Genomic DNA, 5663 nt, shown 5'->3' on the forward strand with positions numbered 1-5663 from the left:
AGTATGTGAATAGCGGTTACGCAAAAAGGGTGGTGTCGCCTGGGGCGAGCACCGTGGCACCGGTTGGAGTGGCATTATGGCCAGGAGGGTTCCTTGGGAAAAGGAAAAGAGGAAGGTGTGTAACTCCGAAGGGGGTGCAAGTTCACGAAAGTGAAAGCTGCAGAGCAGAGTTATGGTTAAAGTATTTCGAGTTTGGTTTTGAGCATCGCGTTCGCGGCAGTGAAGTAGGAACCCATCCGGGTTGGGATGGCTGTCGAGACTCAGAAGGGGTGCAGGGGGAGAGAGAATCTTGAATTTCCAGTGTGATTCTGATCAGAGTGTAGGGTGGATGTAGTGGTTCATCTTGGGAGATGTTCGAGGATATCAACAGTGTATCGGGTCTTTCAACCTGCGAGTGTTGGGACTGGTTCAGTATGTGTATGTGATGGCAAGAGGAGAACTTGTAAGAGTTGCTCTGAGAGTGAGAATGGATCTCTCAGTCGGTCCGGAATGGACAAAGTGGGCTTTGGATCGGGGATCCGGTGGTTCATGGTTTTCTAACCCTTATGGGTCGAGTGATCGTTGAGATTTAGAGCAGAGCTGCATCTTGGGTAATTTTCGATTTCAGAGTGTTGGGCAGTACAGAGATCGTGCTTCAGTCGACAGAGCAAATTCAACAGATTAGATAGAGGTTATTGACCGCCCAGAGCCGACAGGAAAGTTATGCAGACAGACGCCGGTCCGAGATTGAGTTTCAGGTCGGTGACTTCGTATCCCTGCAGGCCTCTCCTTGGAGAGGAGTGATTCGAATCAGGAAGAGGGGCAAGTTGGGGCCCCGGTATATTGAACCTTTTCATGTAATTGCGGGGGTAGGCCAGGTGGCCTATCGGTTGGAGTTGCCCACGGATTGAGACAAATCCACGACGTTTCTCATGTGTCACAATTGAGGAAGTGTATAGCCGATGAGTCGGCAGTGGTTCCATTAGAAGACATTCAGGGGGATGCGAGCCGGAGTTATACCGAGAAGCCAGTGGCAGCACCGGAGGGGATCGAAAATGAACTGTGATCTGGAACGTGAGAGATGGGAGCAGCATCCGGGGCTATTTTCAGAGTGAGACTTTGAGGGCGAAGTCTAGTTCTAGTGGGGGAGAGTTGTAACAGCCCGGAATTTCAAATATTGATATAATTATGATTTTTGGGGATGTTTTAAGAGGGGACTCAGCGAGTTGGAGCCTAGACTCGCCGAGTAGGATCGCAGACTTGGTCGCGGGTTCGCGACTGGACTCGACGAGTCGACGCTGTTCAGCAGAAACCCTAACCGTTTGGTTTTGGGTCGTATATAACGCCTCTTAGGCCGTCATTGTCCGTCTTTTGGTCGATTGAGAAGAACCCTAAGCGGCTGTGGGCATCTAGAGCAAGATTGAAGGCCATTGGTGACTTGAAGAAATTGTGGTGCAAGGAGGGAAGGGTTTTGGCTAAAGGAACTGCAAGGGATTCGAGTTCTGAGGTTTGGGGACACAGAGAGTGTGTTATTCAGGTAATAATCCGGATCATTTCTGTTATATTGATGTGTGCATGAATCTAAGGTTTATGGAACCTATTTGGTGATTAGATGGATTATTACTTTGTTAATCAAACGAATATAACCCTGTATTAGGACCTTAGAGGTCCGGAAGGTTCCATGCTTGTGTATTTCGGAACCATAATTGTCCCAGGAAGCAGTTTGATCGACTGCATGGCATGGACTCGACGAGTCTGATGAGCAGACTCGGCGAGTAGCTTGAAGAATATCTGGGACTCGTCGAGTGGTTCGTCAGACTCGGCGAGTTGAGTCGGGGTGGCCCCGCGATTCTTCCAGGAGGAACTCGTCGAGCAAAAAGGGGATACTCGACGTGTAGAAAAGGAATCTTAAGGAATCGGTGAGTCAAGGGCGAGTGGACTCAGAGTCGTTGAACTCGGCGAGTCTTGGGGTGACTCGGCGAGTTAGGTCGCGGGTTAAGTGAAGTTCTGAGCATGGGGACTCGGCGAGTCATAGAGTTGACTCGGCGAGTAGGGTCAGTCAGGGGTTGACTTGACCTTGTCTTTGACCAAGGATTTACCAGTGGTTCCAAGGGTATTTTGGTAATTGTTGTTTATTGTTTGAGTTCAGTGTATTGGAGGCTGTCCAGAGGTGGAGATCATATCAGTGATCGGAGCAGCTTGAGCTATCTGTTCAGTCGGCAGTTTCGAGGTGAGTTATCCTCACTATATCGCTAGGGTTTATGGCACCAAGGCCGACCCTTTTATCGGATGGAAATCCGGGTAGTTGTCATTGCATGTTATGGGCCGGAAGGCGCTACTGTGTTGACCGGGAGGTCATGGCCTGGAAAGGCGTATGTATGCATTTAGTATGTTGACTGATTCATAGAGTAAGGTATGCTAGTGACCGGCCAGACCGGTATCTCGTTTAGAGTAATGCTATGGTATGTGATCTGTTGATCGATTGTTGTCTATGAACTGCTATATGATTATTTGTTATGTTATGTATGCATTGTATGCTTATGGGCCGGAAGGCAATATGTTATGGGCCGGAAGGCAATATATTATGGGCCGGAAGGCGATTATGTTGTGTTGAGGACCGGAAGGTCAGGGCCTGGAAAGGCGTATATGTGGTTGGTATTCTGGGGGTATCTCACTAAGCTTTCGGGCTTACAGTTGTGGTTTTATGTTTCAGGTTCTCGAGAGTCTGTGACAAGGCAAAGGCGTGATCGTACCGTTCCTCGCGTTGGTGTTTTATGTTTTGAACCTGGGAAATTACTCTGTTAAAGAATGTATTGAAAACCTTTTTGTAACAATGTTAATAAAATGGATGATATTGAAAAGTTTTAATTATTTTGAAATTTTGGATGTTACAGGAACATGAAAGCATCGTAAACTTGTGGGGTGAGATCAATGATCAGGCTTTGTTGAGGACGGATGAGCAGAATGTGGGAGGTAGCATGAACTAAAGAGGAGTCCGCCATTGAAGAGAAGTTTTTGGGGAGATGATGAACAGTAGGAGAAAGTAATATTTTCTTGCTCTCTGAATATTTGGTGCAGTAAAGAGGTAAAGGACTATAGAATTTACCTTTTATACCTTTCGGGTGTAGCCGGGCTTTCGGGTGCTACTGAACTTTCGGGTGTAGCCGGGATTTCGGGTGCTACTGAACTTTCGGGTGTAGCCGGGCTTTCGGGTGCTACAAAGATTGGATTCTCCCCCCTGAAAATGTGAGTTTTGTTGATTTGAAGAGAGTTGATTCTCCCCCTCAACTAAAGTGCTGTGCTGAGGAGGTTCGTTTCTAACTGGTTCTCCTTCTCCCATTTGTTTGGCTGCATCTTCGACAATCTGCTTCAGACGATCGATTTTGTTGTCTGCTGCCTTGGCTTCCGAGAGAGTGGCTTTCTCAGGTTCATCGAATAAGTCTACGAACTGATCAAATAAATTAGCAATTGTAGCTGTGACTTGACCTGTTTGAGAGAAAATCTCTCCAATTGCTTCTTCATTAGTCTTTAGTTTCTTCACGTAATTGTCATCAAACGTCACATAATAGGTTTCTTCAATTCTTCTAGAACGTTTATTTAAAACCCTATATGCCTTTGAAGTAAGAGAATATCCCAGAAAGATTCCTTCGTCAGCTTTAACATCAAACTTGTTGCAATGTTCTTTGGAGTTGAAGATGAAGCACCTTGAACCGAACACATGGAAGAATTTTACATTCGACTTCCTATTGTTGATGATCTCATAAGGAGTGAGAGAGAAATGCTTGTTGAGATAAGACCTATTCTGCGTAAAATATGCTGCAGCAATAGCATCAGCCCAGAAATATAAGGGAAGAGAAGCAAAACTTAGCATGGTTCGGGCCGCCTCACACAAGGATCAGTTTCGCCTTTTGACAATACCATTCTGTTGAGGTGTATAAGGGGCTAAGAAGTTATGACTGGTTCCTTTTTCTGCCAAGAAGTCTTCGAATTCTTTGTTCTTGAATTCCAGTCCATTGTCGCTCCTACTTGTTACCGCCAATGCTCTCAATTGATGATGGACCACATAAGTCGATGTGAAGCAACTCAAGTGGTTCAACAACTTTTGTGTTTATAATTGATGGGTGACTTTGACGACTCTGTTTCCCCATTTCGCATGCAGCGCACAAGTATTCACGATCAAACTTGAGAAATGGAAGACCCCGAACATGACCGCCGGTGACAAGCTTGTTGATGTCTTTGAAGTTGAGATGTGAGAGCCTTCGGTGCCACAACCAACTTTCGTCGTCGAATGAAACTTTGAGACCGGTACCTCCCACCAGTTGAGATACATTGATGAGATTATGTTGCAACCCTTCTACATATGCCACCTTTCTTATCGTGAAGTCTCCATTGGTTATCATCCCATAACCCTTTATTGTTCCATAGGAGTTGTTACCGAACATGGCATTGCCACCATTTTGAAGTGATCGAAACTCCCTTAGCTCTTCCTTCCTTCCTGTCATGTGACGTGAGCAGCCACTGTCAATACCATTCTTCGTCAAACTGCTCATCACTAATAATCTGCAAAAATTAAGCAGATTTAGGAACCCAAAGTTTCTTGGGTCCACTTGAGCCTTTCACAGAAACAGAATAGTAAGAGAAACATCAACAAGATATGTTCGTTTTATTAAGGTTGTTTCATCTTTTCTTTTAATAGTAAACACTTTGATTTTATTAGAATTAGTTGCAGGCGTTTTGGATTCAGAGTCTGGTGTTTGGACTTTAGTCTGCTTTCGGTCTTCCTTAGCTGAGGAAATCTTCCTTTTTCCTTTCAAATCCCTTGATGATCTTGAATTTTGTGTAGGAACTGAATTGGGCTTAGAAGAAGATTGAGAACTATAAGAATTAGAGGAAAAGAAATTAGAATGAGAGTCTTTCCTGACTTGAGGTTCGAAATGACCCTTTCGGTTGTGGTCATTTGAGGGACCGAACCTGGACCTTCGGTAGCCGTTTGATGGTGAACCTAAGTTGGATTTTTGGGTGTTGTTGGTTGGTGGTCCGAAATTGGGTCTTTTATTGTAAAAGCTTGATGGACTGAAATCAGGTCTTTGCATGTTGTTATTTGGCGGACCGAAACTTGTCTTTCGGTTGCTGTTGCTTTTGGGACCGAACCTGTCCTTTCGGTTCTGTTCATCGTGTGGCCCGAAAGTCTTTCTCTCTGACTTAGAATCTTTATCAAGGTAAGAGTAGTGATGATTTTGAGAGCGCCAAAATGCCTTTTGTTTGAGAGATTTTTCTTGTATCTCAGGTTTCTCTGCTTCTTTTGATTTTTTCACCTGTTTCGGTTGTCTGTGGATATTAGCCTTTTGTTTCAGCTTCTTAGCAACCGGTTCACTTTTCATAGATGAGGTTTTGCTTGTGGAGGTGAATTCTTCTACATGAGTTTCTTTTGTGCCACTGGTACTTGGTACGTCAAAGTTGGTAGGCTTATTCAGCAGTTCGGGCACTTATCTACCTTTAGCCTTCCAGGATGTTCGCTCCGACAGACCAACCGTTTCGTCTGCATTGTCTATTGGTGCTGACCAGAAAAACGCATCACAACCATCTTCATTATCTTCGTTCACTATGGCAGTGAGTTCGGATGTTTGATGTTCGGTTACTCCTGTGACCTTATATACCTGATTGAGAGTAGTTCTAACCTTTTG

Source organism: Lactuca serriola, chromosome 6 (genome assembly GCF_051521515.1).
Source record: "Lactuca serriola cultivar US96UC23 chromosome 6, Lser_US96UC23_V15, whole genome shotgun sequence".
Taxonomy (NCBI): domain Eukaryota; kingdom Viridiplantae; phylum Streptophyta; class Magnoliopsida; order Asterales; family Asteraceae; genus Lactuca; species Lactuca serriola.